Source organism: Dermacentor variabilis, chromosome 5, assembly GCF_050947875.1.
Source record: "Dermacentor variabilis isolate Ectoservices chromosome 5, ASM5094787v1, whole genome shotgun sequence".
Lineage (NCBI taxonomy): Eukaryota > Metazoa > Arthropoda > Arachnida > Ixodida > Ixodidae > Dermacentor > Dermacentor variabilis.
In genome coordinates, this window is record NC_134572.1 from 180543168 (window position 1) to 180556974 (window position 13807).

Here is a 13807-nt window from a genome sequence, read left to right on the forward strand (position 1 = left end):
AGCGCATGATGCATGAATAAGTGCGAAATTTGTCAAGCGCGCTAAAGCAAATATTTAAAAAAAACTAATAAAAGAAAGGAAAAGGGGCGAACGAAATGCTTAACTGCAAAATATGAACTCAAACATGCATATGGAAAGTGAATAAACAAGAGCTGAAACATCCATATTAAACATGCAAAACGACGGCTTCAGGGAAATGTGTAATAAGTTGGTGAGGGAATTCATCAGGATTAGACATAGATGCGATGCTGTCTGGTAGAATATGCCATAATTTGATGGCCCATGGAAGTGCTGATGATATAAAAGCTTAAGTGTCACCATAGATCCGTGTAAGACCTAATGATTGTGTAATCTTTTGGACGTCCGGGATGGGACATCGAGGTGCAAGGAACATGATCGATTGGAGTGTACATACTTGTGAAATACTGCTAGTAGAGCGATGCCACGGCGTGTGCCTAAAGATTGGAGAAAAGATCAGTTTTAGTCTGAGTGACGCTTGAATGGTGGTTATAGTTTCTTCAGATGAATCGTGCGGCCCTATTTTGGATAGATTCTAATGTGGTGACCATGTTGTTATGATAAAGAGACCAAATGGAGGAAGCAAACTCAAGGGCGAACAAAAGTAAGGTAGCCTAGTTTACGAATATTAGCAGGAGGACTTCTGAGGGGACAGCGTAAGTACCCTAAAGGCTTAGAGGCGACGGCGCATATGGATGTGATATGAAATGACCATGAAAAATATGATGAAAGGCTAACACCGGGATATTTTTAATTGGAGATGTGAGACAGTAAGTCATCTTGAATATGGTATGTATAACTACAATTGTTATGTTTGCGGCTGAAAGAGATGACTTTGCAGTTCGATACGTTAAGGGTCATTAACCATGTTTTGCACACTCTTTGATAAGATGAAGATCGGATTGGAGTGCCAGGTGGTCACTACAAGATTTAATGGGGCGGTAGATGATAAAATCTTCGGCGAAAATTCGCATACAGGAAGAAATGTTATTAGGTAATTTAATTCGTGTACTCCATTCTATGTGTTTGTGTTCTCACGGTACCTTTTCTGATGATATTGCAAGCATTACTGGTATTAGTGTTGTACAACCTAGAACAATTACTCTGAAACCTTTGACTTGCCATCTACAAGAGCCGACGTGCTTGACCCACACACCACATTTTGACGATCGCAGACGGTAATCGCCACTATCTGTGCGCTTGAAAGTTAGTTGCCTTTTGGGCACAATTTCAGCCAAGAAAGAGTTTTTTATTATTCACCTTATTATTGTCCTCTTATTATTGACGCCATAACAACAAGACAATATTGCTACTGTAGATGAAATGGCGGAGCACCAGCTACCTATAGCTTAGAAAGAGTCACCCTTTTCATCATCGGCTCAATTTAGTACACTAAATGAAGTTTTCTTTTGATCCCATTCCATACATTACACCCAAGAGCCAACGCTACAGGGCTATTAAACAAACTAAAAATGAAACACCCCACTTCAGCCTTCCTTCGTTCCTGAAACCATATAGTGAGAAAGCAGCATTCTTCCACACTAAAGACGGCCATACCCACTACGCAATGGCCAAGAAGCCAGCGGTTATATAGCGGTTGGGATGGTGGGAGTGGGTGGGTTAACGGTCAATAAACTGCCAACTCCATTAGTGTCACTGGGTCCAGATGTGTGCGATAACATCCACTGCGTTGTGAAGTGGCTTCCCTTCTTGGTTGCGCTCGCGACGGGTCCTCATTAGAGCAGGCACTCGTCGGAGGCACTGGAGAATCAAAGTGAATATTATTTAACGCTTTAACCTTTACAACAAGGAAAACATCCTTACGTTAGACACTGGCTCCTCGATTTATTTTAGGTGTCGCTACGGTGGAGCAATTGCCGGCAGCAACTGCAAGGTTAATCCCCCCAGTAGCCTACAACAACTCAACTCAACTCAAAAGTATTTTAAACAAACTTGGTGAAATCGGAAATTATCTTAAGCACCGGACTATTAACCTTGGCTCCAGTGTTGCGAAAAATGCACACCTGCGCCACAATGTGCCGAAGCAGAGAACCCCGGGATCGCGAGCTCTGTCCACTAGCGAAGTTTTGGTTACGCATACGCTGAGGCGTGCTGAGCTGCACGTGGTAATTTCACGATCATCATGTGTCATGAAGAGGTGGACGCTTAGCGATCATTGTGGCAAATAATCAGCGGGATGTCCGCAATTTCTACATTTGAAAAGCTTCCGTGTTTGTTCTGCAGTTGACAACAAGCTTAGCATGCATCAAATTAGAAGCATGGCCAGCCGTTACGTTAGGATATCGAGTGTTGTATTATTTTATAGGGAAGTATTTTTTGCATCTTCTCGCGAATTTCCGGCAGCTGCTGCTTTTATTGTACTGCCTAGCATGCCGCTGGGTTACTTGCGAAACCACCAGATGGGGCTGACTTCAGCGCTTCCTCGGGCAAGAGAATATAGATACCTTGGTATACGGATAAACTAACGCAATAGATATATGGAAACACAGGAAAAACTAACATGAAATGGAGCACAGAGCGCTATCAGGATAAAATAGGTACGGTGCTCCGGCGTATGTAGAAAAGTGTAGTGGTTCCAGGACTTACTTTTGGAAATGCGGTTGTTTGCTTTAAATCAGGAGTACAATCAGGAGTCGATGGGAACCAAAGCTCAGTGGGACGCCTCGCATTGGGCGCTAACGGGAAGACTACAAATGAAGCTGTGCTGGGTGATATGGGCTGGACTAGTATTGAAGTGGAGGGAACTCACAGTAAAATTGATGTTAAAGAACGGCTGATGAATGTGAAAGAAATTAAATGGGCTGGGACAGTGCTGAGGTACCTGTACAGGAATAACATTAGTTCACAGTGGCGGAAAATAACATGGAAGCTTACCAACAAGTATGCGTCCTCTTGGGTGGGCCGTACAGCAACAAAGAACGTCAAGCGGAAAGTCAGAGAGGCTGAAATAATCTCATGGGTGGCGGCAATGAAAAAGAAACCTGCAATGAGTAACTAATTAAGGGGAAAAAACGAAATCAGGAAAGAAACAATTTATGATAACTCAGTGGGAAGCTCATTACTTTTCGGAGCGAGATCGGGAAGCCTTAGAACACGCACCTATAAAGCGAGATATGAAAAGGAAGAAGCATGTGCTTGCTGCGGTAAAGCTAGGGAAACTATGGAGCATGTTTTATTAGAATGTGAAGATGTCTACCCAGCGGTCGATTTAGGCACCACTGGCCTCCTTGAAGCCATTGGGTTTAACGAGAGCAGTGGAAAAGTAAGCATGGCGCAATAGATTTGTAAGAGGCGATTGCAGGATTGGTGGAGGAAACGTACGGAAACGACAGAAAGCGCAGACGTACAAAAGCACAGTTATATTTATTGTTTACAGCATACTGCAGACGCCAACTCGGTCCTAGCAGGAGGGGCAACACAAGAAGAACGACAATAATAACTGCAAAAAGCGCAGCAAATTACATTGCCCTAATGAGAATGTATAAACAATGACATATAGCAGGAGCAGAAAACAATAACTCTGCAACAGTCAATAAGTAATTTTGTCCAAGGCATCAATACTGGTTAGTAGATCAGTCGGCAACGAATTCCATTCAGTGATTGTCCGCGGAAAGAAAGAATATTTAAAAACATTGACTTTAGCGTTGTACGGTGTTAGGGATTACGCATGATTATTTCAAGTTAGGCGTGTTGTGGTGGACTTAATAAACGGAGCAGGACTCATGGAGAGTTTGTTATTTTTGATTAAGAAAAGTAACTTCAATCTTTGAATTTTTCTTCGTATTTCCAGGGTCTGTACGTTATGTTGTGCCATGAAAGTGGTGGGGGAGTCAGTAGTGCGGTATTGTTAAAGATAAATCGAACAGACTTACGCTGGATAATTTCCAGCGCCTCAATTTCATGTTTTGTGTAAGGGTCCCAGACGGTGCATGCATATTCGAGTTTAGGTCTGATGATTGTGGTGTAGGCTAAGAGCTTTGCGCTAGTAGGGGCAGCCTTTTATTTGTGCCTGAGGACGCAAAGTTTCTTAAAAGTAGACATGGATATGTTTGAGATATGTATATTACAACTGAGATTATAGGTTATAGTAACACCTAGGTTAGTGTATTCATTAACTTCTGCGAGCGGGTGAGATGGAAGGTTATATGAAAATGATCGGCTACTCTTTTTGTTGGAAACTTTCATGAAGACTGTTTTATGATTGTTAAGCTTCATGTCCCATCGGTTGCACCAAGAATGAATGATCCGAAGGTCAGAATTAAGGATGACTTGACCTTCAGAAGACCTAATATCACTAAACAATACACAGTCGTCGGCAAAAAGCCTAATCTGCACTGGTTCACTAATCATATCAACAATGCCATTTATGTAGATTAAGAAGAGTAATGGTCCCAGCACACTTCCCTGCTGTACGCCAGAAGTGACTGGGAGCTGGCTGGAACAATGAGAATCAATACTGACGAACTGTGTTCGGTTAGAAAGTTAAGCAGACACCCAGTTAATTATGAAAGAAGGAAGCCCAGTAGATTCAAGCTTACATATTAGTTTGTCATGTGGAACCAGATCTAACGCTTTCTTAAAATCTAGAAAAATAACGTCAATCTGCCCGGACCCGTTTAGTGTATCAGCAAAGCAATGAACTACATATGTTAGTTGGGTGACTGTTGAAAGTCCCTTTCTAAATCCGTGTTGAAATGGAGATAGAATGTCTCTGTCACTTAGAAAGATAGTTATATAGGTGGCTACAATGTGCTCAAGAAGTTTACAAGAAGAAGATGTGAGGGATATTGGATGAAAGTTTGAAACAGATGATGTGATACCTTTCTTAAGTATTGGCACAATCCGCGCAACTCTCCAATCTGAAGGAACGCTGCTACTTGATAGGATTGCACGAAAAATTATGACAAGAAATTTGGATGTCATTTCACTATAACGCTGCAAGAACATATTTGGAATCCTGTCAGGACCAGGAGACACTTTTGTTTTCAAATTTAGCAACATCGATAACACGCCTGTAGAATGTACAATGCTTGGTTCGGGACGACATGATGCAGTTGTTTGCCGTATTTGGGAGTTGGATTTTGAAAAAAACACTGTAAAAATATGTATTAAAATGTTCAGCAATGCTCGCTTCATCGGTGACAAGAACGTCCTTGTGCATAATTTGGTCGATAGGCTTGTTTTTCTTCGACAAGTGTCTCCAAAACTTGTGCGGAGCGTTTTGAATAAAGCTTGGCAGCGTGTGTTCAAAGTAATGACGTTTTGATTGGCTCACAGCTTGACGCAGTGCAAGTCGTGCAGCTGCTATAGCGTTTCGGGAGGAACGTGTACGTTTTAATCGCTGTAGTTTTCGTTTTAAATGCAAGACCTTACGCGTGATCCAGGGATTTCTTTTGCGCGTTTTCTTTATTGTATTGGGAATCAAATGTTTTATGCAGTACGTGCATATATCTTTAAACTTATGCCATAGTATGTGCACATCATTTCCTTTGAAATCGCTAAGGCATAAGTCAAGGTAATCAAGCACGTTTTCGTCCCTGGCACGCGAAAAGTCTGTTACACAGACAGGTTTTGCAGGTAGCGAGTTGTTGGGATTTTAGATGCTGCATGAAAAATACATCATATAGTGATTGGAGAGGCCGTTTTCCACCGAGATACGAAAATTTTCAATCGATCGGCTGACAAACACTAGGTCAAGTACGGAAGCACAAGTACCCTGGACACGCGTGGGTTTCGTCACTACCTGTTGAAGGTTATGTTGTAGCATAATATCTAAAATATCATGCGTGCCAGGGGCAGAACCAGAAATAGGACAATTCCAATCCAATACAGGCAGGTTGAAATCACCAGCAAGAATTATTTTATCCTTAATGTACTTAAACATGGGATCAGCCAAGTCGGGAAAAAACGTTTGTGGTGAATCAGGTGGTCGGTAAACCGCAAATAAAAGCAAGGACCGGCCCCAGCAGGACAGTTTTAAAGAGACGCTCTCGTCATGAATAAGATGCGGTAAAACAAAAGCTTGAATACCCTGCTTCACCAACACAGCTACACCACCACCTCTTGATTGCCTGTCGCTACGAAACGCGTTATACAACGGAGGAAAAACGTCGTCGTCACTGATTTCTTTTTTGAGCCACGTTTCGGTGATTACCCCAATACGCGGATTATAATCTAAGATTAGAGCTTCAAGTTGATCACTTTTATTAGCTATGCTACTGGCATTAAGGTTCAGTAGGCCTAGTTCCTTATCGCTGGAAGCCTGACGTCACTCAATGCCTGAACTGGACTGACGTCGGGGCAGTTTGACCCTCGCACATGTGGTGTCGTCCCAAGCGTAAATTTCACTGTCCGCTTTGAGCTTATCGTTTATCAGCATTATTTGCCTTCCGTCTTTTTTTCCCCCATTTGCTACTAGCCCAAAGAAGCTTTCTTTTGCGGAGTGTTTCGCGTGAGTAATAGTGTTGAACCGATAAGTCCGTTCCTTTAAGTTTGTAAGCACTTTTCATAATTTCCTGTTTCTCATTGAAGTTTTGGAAGAATATTATAACTGGTCTTTGCTTTCCAGGTTTTCCAACCCGGTGAATTCTTCCAATTGATTCGCAGGTGATGCTAAGCTTTTCAGTAAATGTATCGACAACTTTTTGTTTTAGTTCCAGCATAGTTTCAACCACGTCTTCGGACAAACCGAAAGCCATCAAGTTCGAGCGCCTGCTTCTGTCCTCTAAACCAACGACTTTCGCCTGAAGTGTATGGAATGTTTCTGCGATGCCCTCTATCCTTGCTACACGGCTTTCTAAGGCGGCAAACCTGGAGGTGAAATCAGACATCAGTTTTACCATGTTAGCCTGTTGTATCCGAAGAGCTGCAACCTCGTCTGTAAGTTATTCTGGCGAGCAAGCAACTGCCTTAGTAGATCTTTTGTACTGGGGTCTCCCATATTCGGACCGGGATTTCACTCAACGTCCCCGCACAGCATGAGCTTGCACACACTAAACACTTCACAAACAATAGAAATGCACTGAAGTGGGCACGGCAGAACCAAGAGTCAGCGGGAATCGCTCACAAATGTGGAGTAATAATCACTGACCTGCGCGAAGCAGAAGAAACGCGTGTTGGGCCACATGCCTATGCTCGGTCCGCCATGCCCACTGAACTCGAAGGCTTGTGGATAGTCTTTTATAGGAGCGTTTGATGACGTAACGCCGCTGGTAGATGGCGCTAGGCTGGTAATGGCACCAATCACAGGAGGGCAGCAACAGGACGTCGCTGATACGGATGAGGCCGCCAGGCATGCGTCGTTCGTCGAGTCATCTTGCTGAGGTGGCGTTCCGGCAAGGCTAAGCAAAAAACCCTGCACGCGACCATGCAACAGGGGATCAATAGGCGATCAGAAAATTTGGTTGTGGGAGTTCATAGCGCTTTTTTTTATTGTTTAACCTAGGTAGGACATTAGGCAGTATAATAGCAAGAGCTTGGTGGCGCAACCCACCGACCCGTTCGTAAGAGAACGCTCATACCACCCATACATCCATCCATCCATCAATCCATCCATCCATCCATCCATCCATCCATCCCGGCTGGTTGCTTGTGGGAGTTCGTACTGTTTTTTTTCTGTTTTTTTTCTTTTTTAACCTGGGTAGGACATTCGGCAGTATAATAGCAAGAGCTTGGTGGCGGAACCCACCCGTAAGGGTGGGCTCCGTAGGCAACCCGTAAGGGAACGCTCATACCATCCATCCATTCATCCATCCATCTATCCCGGCTGGCGCCGCCGGGGCAGCGTTTCAAAGCTTGTGCGTATAGCACGTGATGTGCTTGCTTTCCTATGCGACAAAAATGCATGTGCCGGGCTGTGGAGGTCGCGTGCTGGGTTGTGATGGTGTAAATCTTTCAATCATACATCGCCTGAAGAGAGCACGTGGAGCTGGCGTCTCAACAACGTACTGGCCACGAATGAAGAGACGGCTCCAAAGCGTTGTAAAGAACGGCCCAGCTGAGGCGCAAGTGTTGCCAGTCAGTTGCGACAAAGGGCGTCATCTTTTCCTGGAGCACCACCGCAAACCTCTAGCCACGGCGTCACCAAGTCGTCATTGTGACTGAATGCGTTTGGCGGGCTATTGTTACCGAACCCACCAACGCCGCCCTGTTCTGCTATGAGTGGGGGAGTTGCCACGGGAACGCCGACGGAGGCCCCTTCCCACGCGCCGACCAAGACACAAGACAATGACTACCCGGCCATGCTGCGGGGGTCAGCTGCGAGTTCTACGAAGTCCGTGTGATGTCGGTTTCGGACCGTGAACCCGTGTGTGTGTGTGTAAACCGTCCCTCGGAGAGGTGGCTTGTTTACGATGGCTGGACGAACGTTTACGTCGCCTTGGAATCGGGGGGGAACCGAGTGTTTATAAACCGCTGTTGTGCGGATGTTCGACACTACCTCTGGCAGCCATGTTAGACTGACACACTCTCTCTAGCACTCATGTTAGACTGACACACTCTCTCTAGCAGTCATGTTAGACTGATACACTCTCTCTAGCAGTCATGTAAGAACTGATGCACTTTCTCTCGCAGTTATGCTAGGCTGTTGTAGATATTGTAAACAGACCCAAATTCCTCGTTCTCGATGAGAAGCAGTCCTTCCCTTCATCAACGTCCTCAGCGTGGATAAGTTGGATGACGGCATGGCCCAGCTACCTTCTAATTCATGCCGGACAAGGGGTTACGAGCGATGGGATCGAGCCCCCAATCCTGACAACTGGCTGGCAGCGGTGAGATGGACTTTGCGACGTGGTGCTGTGTCTGCAGTGAGTGCTTGGTTCTTGCTTTGACTCTCTAGGCTTAATTTTGCGGTCGTTCTGTTTAGAACTGTAGGGAAGCTAGATTGTGGAGTGCTAGCTAGGTTGTGTTTTCCTAGGTAGATTTAGTGAGCAGGACCAAGGCAGTGAAGCAGTAATCATGGGGTTAAGGACACTGCTGAGAGACGAGTTGTTGATTGTTGGTGAGGAACTGGGCCTAGATGTACGCAAGGAAATGCTAAAATCGGAATTATTGGAGCTAACTTCCGAACAGGCCAGTGAGGAAGAAATCGAAATGGGGTTGGAACTTCTGAAGAAGAGAGAAGAACGAGAGAGAGGAACGCGATAAAGATCGCGAGTTAAGAAAAATGCAACTTGAACTGGAAAGCAAACGTTTGCAGTTGTCTCAAGGAAGTGAAAGGGCTCTGGGACGATCAAGTGAGGCAGAATCATACCGCATGGACAGGCTATTAAAGCCATTTGAGGTCGGGACCAACATAGGCTTGTTCCTAAGCAATCTTGAAAGGACTTGCGAGAAGATAAACTTTGGTCCGAGTACATGGCGACTGCAGTTGCTGTCTATGTTGCCGTGTGAGGCGGCGGAAGTAATCGCCAGACTCAGCGCACAGGATGCATATGATTATGCGATAGTTAAGGCTAGTCTGCTGAAGAAATACCGCCTTTCAGCCGAAGCTTTTCGGCAAAGGTTTAGAAGCACAGGCAAGAAAGATAGCGAGGGGTATCCGGAGTTTGCATACGGCTTAAAGGCCAACCTAGACGAGTGGCTGAAAAGCGCGGAAGCGTACGACAGCAGAGACATAATCATTGAATGCATGTGTCTACAGCAGTTTTACAAAAACATCCCCCAAGCTGTGAAACTGTGGGTGCAAGACAGAGGGAATGTAAACACTGTGGAAAGGGCGGCTGAATTAGCCGAAGAGTACGGAACGCGTAGAAAGTTGAACGCCGAGGACGGAAATTGGGACGGTCGAAGTGGACTGCGGAAACCATTTCCGTTCAAGAAGGGTTCGCAGACTAGACGACTGGAGCCTGATGAAGTGGAGGAAAAGCCCCCAGAAAAGATTGAGGAGAAACCTAACGGGGAAACCGTACAAAAAGAGCAGAAAAGAAAATTCGAATCTTTTAGACCGATCCGCTGCTATAAGTGCCACAAATTGGGACATATCGCTGTGAGCTGCAGAAAGCATAGCGTAGTTTTTTCCTACGTAGATGAAAAAGACGAGAATATGGAACTTTTAAGCCAATATCTTCTTGACCTGCAAGTTAATGGCAAACCATGCCGAGTGCTAACAGACCATGCCGCCACGATGGACATTGTCCATCCGTCTTACGTGACTGTAGATTACTTAACTGGCAAAGTAACATGGATCAAACAGGTTGTAGAAGAACACAGCGTGTATCATCAGCGGACCATTCGGGGAGCTAGGGACCGAGGCTGCAGTTTCCGAATTTTTGTCACTGCAGTACCCTTACGTCTTTTCGAATCGCTCGAATGAGTTACTGCGTGACAAAGGGCTTAAACTGGGGGAGGGCGTTGTACAAGCATTGACGTGAGGCCAAGCTCGATAAGTCGCGTCGCTTTCGACTGATAATGCAAAAGCTGGTCCAGCGGAAGCAGCAAAAGAGATTACTTCAATACCGGAATCCGAGCTAGCCCCGAGGGACAAAAACAGTTGAGGAAAGCCTGCCAGCTGACCAGCTCAATGAGAGCGTATCGCCATGGTGTCAGAGTTAACCCCTGCAGGAAGAGCCCGCTGATGCACTCGCTGGCGAGACAGGGTCATTGTTATCACTGGCCTCAAAGAACTTTGATCAGCTCTCACGTGTAGATAGAGAGTCACTGGCAGCCGAGCAAAAGAATGCTTAGAGCTTAGCTAAATTACACCACACAGCAAAAGAAGGCATTGTTAGGCGTAACGTGACGACACACGAGAGAGGAGGATTGTTGTATCGGCGCTACAGGGATCGAAAGGGTAGAATTTTAGAGCATTTAGTCGTACCTCCTAGGTACAGGGAGGACGTATTGAGTCTGTCATGGAAATTTGTGGTCGGGCCACCTAGGCTTAAACAAATCAAAGGAAAGATTGCTTATGGAATACTGCTGGCCTGGCTGTTTCAAAGACGTAGAAAACTTTGTAAGATCATGCGACGCCTGCCAGTGCTCGGGTAAACCAGGAGAGACATGGAAAGCTCCACTAAAGGTAGTGCTCCTAATAACAGCACCTTTCAGACGACTTGTGATAGACACAGTAGGGCCTCTACCAAAAACAAAATCGGGTTACAGGTACTTGTTTACCATGCTGTGTCCGGCTACAAAGTTTCCAGAAGCAATCCCTCTGAAAGAGCTCAGCTCCACCGAAGTAGTAGACGCGGTTCTGACAGTGTTTGTATGAGTAGGGTTCCCAGCTGAAATTCAGGCGGATCAAGGGTCAGTATTCACCAGCGCACTGACTTCCACATTCTTGCAAAAGTGCGGGGTAAAGTTAATACACAGTTCCATCTATCACCCTCAGTCAAACAGTGTAGAGAGGTGGTATTCAGTGCTTAAGCGAGTTTTGCGTGCGCTCCGTTACGAGCACAAGGAGGACTGGGAGAACTGTCTGCCAGCAACTTTGTTTGCTTTGCGAACGGTTCCACATGAAGCGACAGGGTTCTCGCCAGCAGAACTACTGTATGGGAGGACACTCCGTTCTCCAGTAAGAATCTTAAGAGAGATGTGGGAGGAAAGAGGAGAGAGCCTTACAGTAGTTGGGTACGTGCTAAATCTGCTGGAACGGCTAAGCGCAACCCAAGAACAAGTCGAAAAGAACATGGGAGTAGCTCAAAAGAACGCCAAATTCTATTACGACAAGAATGCGAGGCTTCGTACGTTTAACGCAGGTGACCAGGTAATGATCCTCAAACCTTCAAGAAAGAACAAGCTTGAAGTTCACTGGGACGGGCCCGTTAAAGTGTTGCACAAACTTTCAGATACTAACTATGCTCTGAAAATGCCCGGTAGCAGGAAGGAGGTGAGGATGTATCACTGCAATTTGATGAAGCCGTATGTAGAGCGGAGCGGAGTCCTTAACTATACCATCAAAGAGCAGGATCGCACTAGTACCAAGTTTAAGGAGTGTAGGGCGACCTCCAACTCTCAAATCGGCCTTGAGGAAGCAGTAAAAGATTCGTTAAGCTCGCATGTTCTTAGACCCGAGCAGCTAGATGGGCTAAAACAGTGTTATGGGAATAGTTCTACAGATTCAGCGATCGGCCCGGTATAACCGAACTAATAATGCATGAAATAGAGCTGATATCAACCCAACCCGTAAGATCAAAGCCTTACAGGGTGTCTCCAAGAGAGAGAGAAATTATGGAGGCAGAGATACAGCGCATGCTAGAGTTGGGAGTTATTGAGCTCGCTGAGAGTGACTACACGTCACCGCTAATACTGGTAGAAACACATAACAAGGACCCTCGTCCGTTTGTTGACTGCAAGAAGCTAAACGCCATCACTAGGGATCAGCTGTACCCGATACCCAACAATGAGGAACAAATTGAAAGAGTTAGAGCTGCTAAATACATTTAAACTATAGATCTCGTGCGGGGGTACTGGCAAGTTCCCCTTTCAGAAAGTGCCAGCCGCTATGCCGCATTTATCTCACCTGTAGTTACTTTTCGCCCTCTCCCACTCAGCTTCGGGCTGAAGAACGCGCCGTTTAGCTTCTCTAAGTTAATAGATATTGTCCTAGATGACATGCTGGAGTTCGCCTTGCCATATCTTGATGATGTAGCATTTTTTAGGATAGCTGGCAACAACACGTATCGCACCTCAAACAGGTGTTTTCACGTTTGAGGGAAGCCGGCTTAACGATGAAAGCGGAAAAGTGTAGATTTGGTTGTTCACAGGTTACTTATCTGGGCCATGTCGTCGGCCAGGGCACGAGACGGCCGGCCGAGCTGAAAATAGCTACGAGTGGAGAATTTTCTCAGCTGCGCACCAAACAGACCTTCGTTCATTTTGGGAGTTGTGGGGTACTATCGACGGTACATTCCGAATTACTCGCAAATGGCAAGTCCATTAACAGACGCCCTCCGATAGCGAGCACCAAGCAGCGTACACTGGGATACGAACAAAGAGAACGTTTTCCAAAGATTGAAAACGCTATTCTTTTCTCGTCCTGTGCTTCGCGCGCCAGACTACAGAAAGGAATTCATAGTTCAATGCGACGCAAGCGACAGAGGTATGGGCGTGGTACTTAGTCAGCTCGGCGACGATAACGAGGAGCATCCTATCCTCTATGCCAGCCGTAAACTAAATGTAATAGAGGAAGCCTACAGCGCTTCTGAGAAGGAATGCGCTTGTTTAGTTTGGGCCGCCCAGAAGTTGTCGTGTTACTTCTACGCAGCGAAGTTCATCTTCGCGACCAACCACTGTCCTCTGAGGTGGCTCAATAAAATGTCACGCAAATATGGCTGCTTGCTCCGGTGGAGCCTCACTCTCGAAGAGTACAACATCTCCGCTAGATATAAGAAGGGAAAGTTGCGTAGCAATGCGGATGAATGAGCAGGCTAATTTGAATTCTGCGTTGGAGGGTCCCACCTAAATTTTAGGGTTACTAGTGTTAATTTTGTTAAAGAACATCCCCTCTCATTTAGTAGGAGTCCCTCCATGATTGCTTAATTTGTCAGCACGAAATTGCTTCAATGATTGGCATAGCGAAATGCAGCATTTTTTGTTTCTGCACTTATGTTTTTTTTTGAAGCCTACCGGGTTTAAAGTGAGAGCCAAGGTACGTCATCTCGGCGCAGAGCCGTGTTGTGGGGTTCATTTTGCAGTTGCCAGTCCTTGTTGGATGCTTTGGGGTGGTGACATTATTACACAAGTGGTCGCTGCGAGCCAAGGCATCACCCCCTGGCCACCAGCCGTTCTCTTCCTGCCCAGCGGTTGTCAGCGCTGGACAGTTGAGATT